This window comes from Gavialis gangeticus, unplaced genomic scaffold (assembly GCF_001723915.1).
Source record: "Gavialis gangeticus isolate Ggan-Ray unplaced genomic scaffold, GavGan_comp1, whole genome shotgun sequence".
Classification (NCBI taxonomy): Eukaryota; Metazoa; Chordata; order Crocodylia; family Gavialidae; genus Gavialis; species Gavialis gangeticus.
This window is the reverse complement of record NW_017729006.1, coordinates 24789197-24802277: the sequence shown is the minus strand read 5'-3', so window position 1 is coordinate 24802277 and position 13081 is coordinate 24789197. Positions and strand designations below refer to the sequence as shown.

Genomic DNA, 13081 nt, shown 5'->3' with positions numbered 1-13081 from the left:
CCCCCAGCTTCCTAATGAGAATGGGGTGAGAGACAGTATCAAAAGCCTTCCTGAAGTCTAGGAAAACTATATCCACTGCCACCCCTGCATCCAATGATTTAGTGACCTGGTCGTAAAAGGCCACCAGGTTGGTCTGACAGGACCTGCCGCTGATGAACCCGTGCTGGTTGCCCCTGAGCATGCAGTTCCCTGCTGGCCCCTCCTGGATGTGTGCCAGAATAATTTTCTCAAACAGCTTGCCCAGGATCGAGGTAAGACTGACTGGCCTGTAGTTCCCTGGGTCCTCTTTCCTTTCCTTTTTGAAGATGGGAACTCAAGAGGCTTGAAGAATTGATTTAGCTCCGATTAGCATTCTAATAAGTGTGGAAGCTTAGATAAACCTATCCAAACCTATTTGTTTCTGAAGTTGGGCCAGAAATCTGTATTTCTGAAATGGAAACCAGTAAATTTGCATTACATGGAGATTATACATAAATCTAACTAGCTTTTGCTAATTTATGTATTTACAAGATTTGCATTACCATCATTTCTGAGAGCTTCCATCCTAATATCTGTATTTTCACAGATACCAGAGAGGTAATGAAGTGCTATTGTCTCCATTTCATAGGTGTGCAGCAAAAGCACAGGGACTCTAAATGACCTACCAGGGTCACACACGAAGCCTGGGGCAGAGCAGAGAAAACAACATAGGTGTCTCAAGTCCTAGACTAATATCCTTACTACTAAATTGTCCTTTTTCTCCCTCCGAATAGTAAAGGACCTACTCAAAAATGCCACATGTATAGAGTCAAATTTGGAAAATGTGGCCATTCACTTGTTTGTAGTTTTGTGTAAAACAGTCCTGACCCTAGAAGATGTTGCCCAAGTTCAACTCCCAGTGACTTGAAGCTGTGAGTCCTCAGCACCTTGCAGAAAGTAGGCAGCTCTTTGAAAGTGTGCGCTGTATTATTTGTGAAGCCATTATTTGCCTGCTCATTTAGAGAATATCATGTGCATGTGCAAGCAGAGGACGTGTTTGGGGGTTGTACTCAATGATCCATTGAGGTCCCTTCTGACCGTAGCATCTATGAATCTATGAACGTTTACTGAAGCCAAGGTTCACTGTGGTATGCTCCGTCACTGGTATGGACAGGTGAGGATGTGCCAAAATTGAGTGTGGTGTATCATTATTTCATGTGAAGTAACTGTGTCCTCTAGTGTCAATGCCAGTATTTACCCACTACAAATGTATTCATAAGTCAGCAAAATACCATGGCAAAAAAATATTTCTTATCTTTGGGGATAGCTGCATTAAGCTTTTCTATGACTGCATAATTCTCTCTACCTTGAGAAATTTCCGGTTGCTCTATTCACATCAAAAGGGAACACTAATAAATTATCAATGTAGTATACAATGTAGTCAGTAACAGGAATATCCAAAGGTACTCAACATGGGGCGCATTGTCACAAGATGCTACATTGCTGGCTGTATTGATGAGGTATGGCAACATAGCTAGTCACTATGGAGACAGTGTCAGTGGGCACAAACTGTGTTGCTGACGCTACTGTGCAGTAGGAACAAGCTACTGTGCAGTAGGGTTGGAAATGAATGATGCAGCACTGGGATTGAGCAGTAACAGCAGTACTTGCTTTAATGAGTACTAAATGAGTGCACTGTAACTGCCGTTACTGCCCAGTCCCAGTGGTGCATGGGCCATTTCCAACCCTACTGCACAGTAGCATCAGCATCAAGGTTCATGCCCACGGACACTAAAGCAAGCACTAAATGACTGTGCAGTAACAACTGTGCAGTTGGGGCACATACAGACATGCCCCATGGCATATAACAGCATTTAAATCAAGAGGGAACATGATGGCTATAAGCCTCTTCAGATATACAAGGTATATATAAATAATGCTAGTTTAAATCTTCCTTTCTTCTCTGAATAAAGAAGACTCCTGTTTTTTTCAGTAAGTAATTTTAAACCATGCATCCTCAGTTAGCTCCAATGGTATAAGAATGGATAAATTTAGATTAACAAGTTTTACTCCTTTGTTTTGTTAAGCTCTCATTGTCTCTCCCTTCCCCATTTTCTGCCTCCCCTCACTCTGACATTGGTGGCCACTGTCCTCTGCCCTATCTCTTTCCCCTGCCTTCTCTGCCCGAGGGGAATGGTGGCCCACAGTGCAACAAGCTCACAAGCAGCCAGACCACCACTCTAAAAGGCTGAGCTCTACTAAGTTGCAGTGTTTCCATTAACTTTAATTTTGATATGAAATTCTATTTGTTTTTTTCTGTATCTCGACATATTCAGATTTGAACATGCTACTGGTTTTTGTACAGACAGTAAATAACTGAGGCCAGGTCCATGTTATGGGCACACTGTGAAACTATTAGAGGTATAACAGCAAAGTGGTTGTACAGTACATAAGAGTAGATATAGCTTATTTCAACAAAACTGTGCTTTTTCTGCAATAGTTTATATCAGCCCCCATAAGTGACTTGGATATGCTAGCAAAAGTGCCTCTGACAGGGTTAAACCTGTAGCTGTGGAACTGCAAGGCAAGATTGGGCACCCTGAGAAGTGGACTCCACTTCTACTGCATGCAATAGAATTTTCTTATAGGTTAGAATAGTTGCTTTAAAAGTGGAAGCAGTTCTGGAACACAGGTCTATAATTGACATTATCACTGTAAAGAGATTTTATTTATTTATTCACCTTATTTATTCAATCTTTCATTTATTTTTTCAGTTTATATGTTGCCCTTCCCAACAAGGCTCAGGGTGACTTATAAGAGAAACAGAATACTTATAAAACAGGATAATAACAAAGCAACTTAAATGGGAACTAGAATGTCAATGCAAGGCAGACATCCACTACATGTCTTAGCTTAGCTTTATTTGCTAAATTCATACTTGAATAGGAAGGTCTTGCAGCACTTCTTAAGATGTCCAGGCTTGGGCTCTGATGGGCCTCGGAGGGAGTTTCAGAGTTGAGGAACAACTGCTTGGAATGACCTTCAGGCATCTTCACCAAGAAGACTTTGTGTATTGATGATCTGGATGTTGTGCTCAGCTAAGATTAGGGGCTCACAAGCTTTCCTTTCCCTCCCATGTAGCCAGTACTGGAAGTGAGTCTTAAAGGAAACCAAAAAATATTCATGTAAAAATTAAGCCTTGGCAAAAATGAGTGGCACTATAGATGTGAATGGAATTTCGTCCATTTATAGCTGGTTCTGAATTTAGCAAGTAAAACTAAATGAGTTGAAAACTAAATTCCACCCACCTTAATTTAATTGCAACTATAAGTGTGATCTAGTATCTGTTTACTTTTTTTCCCCTAATCATTAATACAATTAAAGAAAATTCTTTCTTCGCAGCTGCCAGGTTTTGCATGACTCCACAGGTATGCTTATGCATATTATTCAATAAGCTAATGCACAAATTATTTAAAATATTTAAATTGGCTTATTCAACATTTTGCCTCTGATCCTAAATTTCAGGCTATGGTCATTACACCCTCCCCCAACCAATGACAGAGACAAGTTGAAAGATGCCCAAAACTTGGTGGCTGAGTTTCAGGTTGGGGTTGGCGTTGGCATTGGGTGGGTGTCACTGGGTGCCAAGGCAAGTGAGGGGGGATATTAGTGGGCATCTAAGGTTGCTACATTGGCTGGCTGCTATCAGGAGTTATCTGGAGCACTTTTACGGGTGTTTTGATGCCTACAGGAGGCAGGTCTGTCGGTGTCGATGTTGCGTGCTGCTGAGACTAGGTGGGTGAGGTTGTGTATGTGAAGGCAGGACAGAAGATGGATTGGCACTATCCAAGAGAGGAACAAATACTAGCAGCTGGATGGAAATGATTCCTTTCTGGAAATAGTAAGGTGTTTTCATAGGGTTCAGGGAAAGGGGTTCTGCTAGAAGGCAAGGGCTGAGGCTTGCCTGGAGGAAGATGGACTTAAGACTGAGCCCTCTCCGGTTTTGGTCTTAGCAGCTGAGCCCCTCCCTGATCCTACCACTTCAGTTCTTTCCTTCCCAGCTCATCCCGGCTGCCAAGAGCCTTACTCCACAGTGGCATCTGGCTGCCAGTGTCAAAACTGCAGCTCTTGCCTGCAGCTCAACCAACTGCATGATACTCCACTTGAGATGCACACTGGAGTGACAGACCTGCTGCACAAGTAAGGTCACAGCAAGTGCATATCAGCATGCAGCCCTGCTATGTTGCCCTTGCATCAAGCAGCCTATGGCTTTCTCAAGACAGAAAATGACTTGAGAAGGAAAAAAAATAGTTTATTGTTGCCCTCCTGCTTGCACTACAAGAAGACTGGATGTGTGGTAAAATGTCCTTGCTTTGTGCTGATACATGTTGCATTAGTGCACTTGCGTCTGGGACCATCGCCCTTTAGTTACCTACTTAACATCTCTAGCACTGCGCCTGCTAAATTCTCTTCAATCAGGAGAACTGAGTTCCCAGCAACTGCTACTTCCCACTATATACCAGTTCTTCTGCTACATATCCATTAGAAAATTGCACTCCACAGTCTCTCAAAATGACAGTTATCTTGTGAAACACCTGCAGATAGGAACAGTGAAATCACAACAAGTAGCCCAACAAGGTTAAACAGAGGTTATAAATACCAGGTAAACCAAAACCAGGTATTTCCAGAGCAAGCACACAATTCATCCTCAAGTTATCTACAGCAGGTTTCCTAAAAGTAGCTTAATTAGTTTAATTACCTTGTTTCATATGGAAATATTGTATGAGCAGTATTCTGTTTGTGGCACTCAGGTAGTTAAATCTGCACAATTTGCTTTCTGAAGCTTGGATTCTGCTGACTTTATTTCAAGCAATCAAAAGTATCTAATTTGCATTCACATTCACATTAGTGGTCCATATGTTAGCCCTGTTTAAAAGCTATATGCTGCATTCATTATGAAATACTTGGCTTCCTTTCTTTATCCTTTTACTTTGAAATTATTGTGATAATATAACAACTCTTATATTTAGGCTATTCGCAAATATAAGTTTTTTTGTGATTCAGTCTTTTTTGAAGGCTTCTATGGGCAAGGGTTTTTATTTTTGTTTACAGTGTTATGGCAACTTGCAAATTGGTGAAATAATTCACTATCAAGTCATTTAATATGACAGCATATTATTCCTCATACCTAAAGCTTCATTAAAGTATCAGCATTTCAATCTGTCTCTGCACAAGATTTCAGACCACACACAGTGTCATGATGCACATGCCCTTTAGAGTACAAAGTTTTGTTCGTTTAATTGAGCAAAACTCCAGAAAATGAAAAAGGTGGAGTTTGGTTACATCATCACCATCGTCATTTGTATTATGATGGTGCATAGATCAAAGCAAGATGCAGCTTACCCCTTGCACCTGATACTGCATAACACAGAAAATGTTGAGAGTAGAAGAAACTGAGTACTGTGTTTTGTAAATGAAGGACTGAGTTGCAGACAGATTTTTGTGCCTGCCCTTGACCAAATTACTTAATCTGTGGCACACTTTACACCTAAATTCAGGTAGGAGTTCAAAGGATATATGTAACAAACCCAGCTTAGATTCTTTCCGTCTATCATGGGGAAAACAACCCTCAAATACTTGTCTAAACAGAAACCACATGCACATAGTTTATTGATGGATGGCAGAGATGTTGGAACCACATTGGACAAATTACTTATGAGATGTTGAGTTTAAAATGCAGGAGGTATCCATTTTTAAGGAATCAGTCTGTTAATTCACTCTCTTAATATATTTGCAAAGCACATTCAACCTCATTGTAACACAATACATAAATAAACCAAAAGTTAGTTTAAAAAAGCCAGTGGAGCCAACTGCCTTATAACTGCAACAAACAAAACTGCTTGTTGTAAAAACAATTAGTGGCAATTTGGTATGAAAACAAAGAACCACAAAACCTAAACTCATCCAGACATCTAAAGCCTAAAATGTAGAAAAGTTGCAAAGCACAGCAAGCTGGACAAAAGATACATTGTCGTATCTCATAGCGTGAAGTGGGAAATTCTAAGACTGCTGTGCCCATCTGATATCAAGAAGTTCAAGGACAAAACTCAAGTATCCTAATCTGACCAGACATGAGCTCTCTGTTCAAGTAGTCAAACGTGACTTCTGTTATAAATACAAGGAAATGAATGCAAAACCTTACAATGGTCCTGATCACCATTAGTCATATTGTTGGTGCATATCTTTTTTAATTAAATGGCAAAGATTACCTTGAACTGATAGGCTACTTCTCCAAACTGTACAGCATTGCAGTGATGTAATAACACATGGTAATTTTTTGCTATATAAATCCCAGTGAGGTAACTGATTACAGTTCGTAGTTCACAAGTTACTTCTTTCAGTAAATCTCTTTGATTTATCAGTTTAGATGCATCGTGTCAAGCCCTACGTGCAGTCAAATTCAAAGAGTCAATGCAAATAGCAAATAAATTGATTTAAAAAAAACCAGTAGAAGATTCAAGAGGTCAATGCTTATCACTGCTAGACTATCACAGCAGTGCCTTCACTTTAAAATCAGTTTAGAAACTATAGGCAGAAGGCCAAAGCCTTAGTGCCAAAAATGCAACAAGTTTCTTGAGCCAGAGACTATTAACCCCTAAGTAGTTGCAAAATAACAATATGCCAAAGTATGAGAACAGAAGCAGACAGCAGAAGTGGCAAGTACTCCCAAGTGGCAAAGAGCATTAGGTTTCAACCAGACAGTGGCCAATAACCTGTTAAGATAATAGCTTTGCTGTGCTCATCATGTCTCATGGGTAACGACCCTAAATGGTCAGTCCCTCAGGAGACAAAAATAACTCCAGAACAAAGGATACTGCTGCTTTGCTTTCAGCAAACTACTTACTGTACTTGCACGTGACAGAAGTAATTTTAACTACCAGAAACGTTAGCTACCTATGAAGAAAGCTAAAACCATTTATTTACATAAATGGTTTTAGCTGGCTCCTCAGCTGCTGTAAGTCAGACAAACTCCACTAAGGGTAAGATTCCCCAACTGTTATAAATTGGTGCAACTCTACCAAACGAAATGAAGCTTTGCTAATTTACTCCACCTGAGAATCTACTCCAGACTTCCCAGTGTTTTGGACAGGTGTAGCTGAAACCTAGTAACACAGCAGCAAAATCAAGACAGCCACACTTTCTCACATCTGGGAATATACTTTTGCCTTTAACATGTGCATATTGCTGCAATTAGAAGGGAGAATATAACCTTAAATCTGGACATTTTTTAATCCAGCAAGCCAAGAGTGGCTTTACTCTACTGTTTGCACATTGGTTTTATTTGGTTGTTGCCTTAGCCAAAGGCAATGTCAATGTACAGGGAAAAGAAATGAATATTTAGGTTAAGAGAAGTGCACACACACAAAAAAGCATTTTTCAAAGACAAGTATAAGGGGAAATAAGACGAAAAGTATGCAAATGAATATGTAAATTAGTCTTCACTGAGTATGAAGCCCTTCCTGAATCTGAAGTCCCAATGTTTCATTTTATGTAGGGATTATTATATCCCTGTCATGGATGGCATGTCAACTGAGATCAACTAAAAACTGACCTTACCCCAAAGTAAAACATGATCTTTCATGGGATTTCAAAAAAGTTCAGAAGACAACTATTCAAACTTCTGCACCTCTTAGTGTCAGGCAGAAACCCTCAAGAAAGGCAGGTGTCCTGGTACTTCTAAAAACCAACCAGGACTGGAAATTATATTCCAAATGTAGGTGGTTAGTAAGATTATGATGGTTTGGGGTGAAAAGGCAGGCTAAAGGGGCTCCTCAAGAAGACCCAGCTAGCTGATTAAACTTATTTTCTGGCCCCTTGTTCTACTAGAAAGGGGCTGAGGCAGGGGTCAGGAACTGAGGATGTGTAAGAGAGATTTATAGGTAGGTTAGGGTTTTCTGAGGGGTTGACTCAGGCCCTTCCTGAGTTCAGCAAGGATATTTCTTATAATGTAATTTCAACATCACAGATGCTAACCGCTGCTGCTTTCTAAGTGCTCTTTGCACCAATTTAATTTCACTGCAATACTACAAACACCTAGACACCTAGAAAGGTGTCTTCAGAAAATTTCTAAAGTGGGACCCCTCCATTCAAGGTGCCTGTGCAAAGGATTTCAGTTTTCCAATTTTATCATTTTATCACATATCTCACTCAGTCAGATTTGAAACAGATGACACCACACCACCTTCTGTTCTGTTATTTTCCTTGAAAGTAGGCTTGCAGGCTGCCAGGTTCTCAATTGCAAAGTGAGGATATCAGATGATCTTCTTAAGAGCTGGCTGCAAGCTCACTTTGCAGTTACTTTGATTGGTTTACCGGAGGTGGTAAGTATGAAGTTGGAAGCATTAATGATTTAAAAGGCCCAATCCTGTTCCCACTCTTGTCAAAGTTTTGTCAGTGAAGTTGGACTAGATTTTAAAATGAATTGTTCAACATGATAGGTGATGTGAAAGCTGCTTTCTTCCTCACTAGATCTTCATACTGCAGCAGATTCTTCAGTGTCTGGTACCTTGTCATTTCAAGCAGTGTGAAGTGAGTGCAAACTATTGTGCTTTCCTACTACGTAATGTATTTCACCTTGTGTACCCAAGGCTCCATGCATTAAAGAAATTTGGCCTGTTATTTAACGTATGTCAGTAGCATAGGATTCAACCCATCAACTGAGAACCAGTTCCTTGCTATAAGATAATTCCCTTTAAAAATAGCTATAATGCAAATATGTATGTTTCACCACATGATGTCAGAATTTACCTATAAAAGGTAGAGATCAAATCATTCTTCTTCCAAGGCCAGCTACACACCAGCATTCAACCAACTTGGCATGCATCAAACAACATCATCTTTTAATGGGTGCCAGCCCATCAGTAATCTGGGTGGTTAGTCAGAGCTCCATCATTTGACCCCCGTTTAATGACAATGCCATTTGTTATAGAGAAGGGACTTGGAACAAAGTTACACTTAAATAATTATACTTTTCCATAACTGGCACCATTTAATTGTTTGAAATAACAGTGTGCACAAATGGGAAAAAGCAGTCCAAGGGCTCCAGGCACATACGTGCTCAACTGAGGCAATTAAATGCACCAGATAGCTTATATTCTATCTTTCAAAATTAGCATATAAAAGAAAATTCACAGGACAACAAATTCCTCAATGACCACAACTGTTTGCATTTCTTGATATTTTCATTTTGCATAGGATGAAACAGAGGAAATGGTCATGAACAAGATGCCTCTTCGCTTCTGTCACTGTCTCAAAAAACAGATACTTTGCTATGGGGAATGAGGAGATAATTCACTTCTTCCAGGCTGCAAAGTTTCAAAAAAGGCCGGTGAAACAAAACAGGGTTTGTGATACCTCCATGCCCTTTAAAATATGTATCAGCAGACTCCCCCCCCACCTTTTTTTTAGCAGCACACAATGATACTGGTGTTTCAGATTGCTTCCTGGCTCAGTACTAAACCATAGAGCATGCTGTTAGGGAACACCATGTACTTAGGGCTTCCATCATTCAGATGAGGCATCAAAGCAGGAATCTGGTTATTGAATATCCCTTTTCTATAAGAGCACTGGGTATTGTGGCCAAAGACCATTTCCAGCAACTGCATTACGCTTAACTACCATCAGTTGCTGGTTTCAGCTGACTATTAAATGATCCCTCTCAGTGTTATGTAGAGCTGCAGGCTGCTGTTGAATATTTCACCTGAAAGGTGAAGCATGGTCACATTGACTTAAATTGGTAAGTGATCATTTGAACTGCCCATTGTGTCAAGCTTTCTGTGGGTGGCAGAGAACCAGACACAGAAGCTCCAACACCACACTGCCTCCCAACCAGTAGCACAAAGGCCATGGCTAAGGTGTCCTTGCATACCAGTTATTCCCTGGGGCAATTGGTAGTCAGGACAACTTAGAGGAATTTTTAGCATACATCTGGCAGCATGGCCTTTCAGACACAAACCAGCCACTCTTCTTACTACCCATTCTCCAGGGCAGGAACTATGAGGCCTTTAGGGACTCCAACATTAGGGGACCCTCTGGAAGAACAGCTGAGACCAGAGACCCCCTTTGTATCATAGAAGTGGTGCAAAAGAGATGAGCCCTTCATTTTTGCAATTCTTGGCTTGCCACTTAAATTATGCATTTAGATTTTTAATTAGCTTCCTTAGGAAAAAAAATGAAAAGTAAATGGCAGTGCTCCATCATAAAATAAAAGTATGTACATATGTGAAAACAGAATTTAGCCCATTGGCTAGGAACGTGAAATTATTAACTTCATCTACCTACTATACAAAAGCAATCATTTCTGTCGTTACATAAACTTGTATAAATGCATTTAAAACCCTGAGCTCATCTTCAGAAAAACAAATATGGGTTTAATATAAATTGTATGCCTATAGAAAAAATACACAATAAAACTTACAGTAATTAAATCACCTTGTTGGTAATATACACAGATGGCTTATTTTTCTGTAATAACTCATTAAACTTCAGTTGACTCAGTGGAAGTACTGACATGTTTAAAGACTGGGCATAAGTAGTTTTATGTAGGTTCACAGCACACTCCACAATATGAAAGTAACGTGAGTAATGGAAGTAAGAGCACCTATTTTGTTGGTGGTGATGGGAGTGCTGATAGTAATGCCTAAAGATCAGAATCCCTTATATTTCTCTGCCATTGCACATTTTCCAAAAGAAAATATCAAACAGATACTACCAGAAGCTTCAGTTCTCCATGTGAGGCCAGGTTATCAGAATACTTGAATGGCCTAAATTTTGAAATACCCAGTAACAATAGCACCCATTCATGTTCATGGATTTCATGAGTGCCCAGTACAGTACTTTTGGAAATCAAACTAAAAAGGTTTGGGTCTCAACCAAGACCTCCATTTCTACATAACCAATTTTGTAAATACAAACACAACTGCTCCCCACCCTTTTTCATCTATAATAAAATACAGTTACAAACACATTAGCTAAGCCTGACTTAACCTTGACCTTTCCTAGTGTAGTTGCAAACATTTCTCACTTTGAAATCAGATCATTTTAAACTCATGAAGGAATATAAGAAAACTTACCTGTAATTCTGGAAGAGCCATCTAACACAGAATGGAACCAGCTAAACTGAGGTAAAAGGAGGTAACTTGAATACTCACTTGGGGACAAGTTTTGAGCTGATTATGTACACAAGGACTTCGCTAAATGTGTAATTCTTAATATTTCTGTCAGAAGTGAATTGTGGGTAGTAATAGGAGTATAGTTTATTGCTTCTTCAAGATTATTCAGGTGTGTTGACCCTTGTGCTGTTCAACACCCCACTAAAGACAAGTGTTACATTTATGAAGATTATTGCCTACATGAATAGGATAGGCCTAAGGCAACAGACTAGCCACGCATTCTGCTTGATGAATTTCTATACTTTGTGAATTTTTAAGAGGGGGTTATTTTAAATGATTTTAAAAACACCTGGTTAACGGTTAACAGTTTTGTGACCCTGGTTGGAAAAGTCTACTGTGACCTAAAACAGATTAAACCAGTTGTGATTACATAAATGTTTGTAGGATAAGCCATGACTTGAGATGAGATCCTTTCTATAGGTTTTATTCAATATCCTATCAAATTCTGTGGCCATAGATATGTCCAAATCAGGTATGCATATAAATTAGTAATTTTCAGGCCCTATTTCCTCATTCGAATGGTCAATTTTATACTTTGAATCTTCACAGAAATGTGGCACATTACGTTTCACCACTAGTTTAGCTACCAATACAGTGATTATATGGATACACACGCTGTACTGGCAGCTTGGACTTTCTGATGGTTGCTCAACCTGGATCAAATGCTACCTTGATTACTCAACTTCGATGTTTCTCCCTCATCTATGCATCAGCCTATTATGTTAACCTCTTGTACCAAAGACCATGCCTTCATTTCTGTTTTGGAAGTGCACTGAACGTACTGGGTACTACAAAAAGAAACCTCAGAAGCCTGAATTTTCAAAAGTGACTAATGATACTCTGTTCTCAACTTCAGACACATTAAATGGGACCTAATTTTCAGAAAGTGCTGAGAAACTACTATCTGAACGCCAGCCCCGTGTTAAGCTTCTCAAAAAAATCATGTCACACAGACTCTATTTGGAAAAGTGGAATATAAATTAAAAAATAATAAAATTGACAGATGATCCCTCTCTCTCCCTTCCCCCTCCTTCTCTCTGAATAATCTTTATACAATACTTACTTCAGTTCAAAGTGACAGACAAAGCCTAGTCTTTGCACTTTTCAATGTAGTGCAGTGCAAAAAGAAAAATAAAATGTTTTAAATATTATAGCTGCCTAAAGTGAATTACAATCAAACACCTTCAGTTAAGATCTATGGCTTTTCACTCAAGTGAAATTTACCATCTCCAGAACCTGTGTACTGAGTTTGTGTTCTATTTTTATTGTGTTGCAGCTTTAAAAAATAGCCAATTAAATCAAATTAAGCTGTTGTGCAATTGGCTTCTATAATTACTAGCAATAGTTTATGGTAGGTTCAAGCAAACAGAGGGTGTTGTGGTGTTTTTTTTTTCCAGAGTAGTAGTTTCTTTTCGTAGAAACAATTATCATGGCAGTGCTTCCCAGCAAAGAAAAATATAGCCTGCAGCCATCGCATATTTCATTTTCAGTCCAGCAGTTTTAGAGAGGGGTTTTTTTGCTTTTCTAGCGAATGTACAATAAGAAGATAACAATCAAAGGTGTCGAATAAAATGTGGTGTGTCATAAAACAGGCAAAGAGGCAGAACGGAAAGAAAGCAGCACTAAGTTGGCCAGATCCTTGTTTTTAGGCATGCATACATAGCATGATGTGGATTAATTACAAGGACAATCACCTGACAAGAAGAGGAAATTACTTCACAGTTAGCCCAGGCAGAGCTGCTATGTGGTTTCCACAGTTGAAATGGTGGTTTCAGACACTGTGATGCAAGATCATGAGGGATTCAATTTTCCCTTATCCTCACATGGGTGAGGATGCAGGTAATCTTTTTTCTAACGCACTGAAAATGCAACCAGACAGGTAGTCTCCAATA

General features: G+C 39.5%; 1 long non-coding RNA gene across 1 annotated transcript in view; it reads right to left on the bottom strand.

Moving 5' to 3' along the window:
• Positions 1–11339, bottom strand: part of LOC109291981 — an 18012-nt gene extending 6673 nt beyond the window's left edge. The window contains exons 1-2 of the long non-coding RNA XR_002096008.1: positions 11325–11339; positions 4411–4415 (exon numbers count right to left, since the gene is read on the bottom strand). This is a non-coding gene — a long non-coding RNA (uncharacterized LOC109291981). The remainder of the gene's footprint in view (positions 1–4410; positions 4416–11324) is intronic.
• Positions 11340–13081: the final 1742 nt, after the last annotated feature.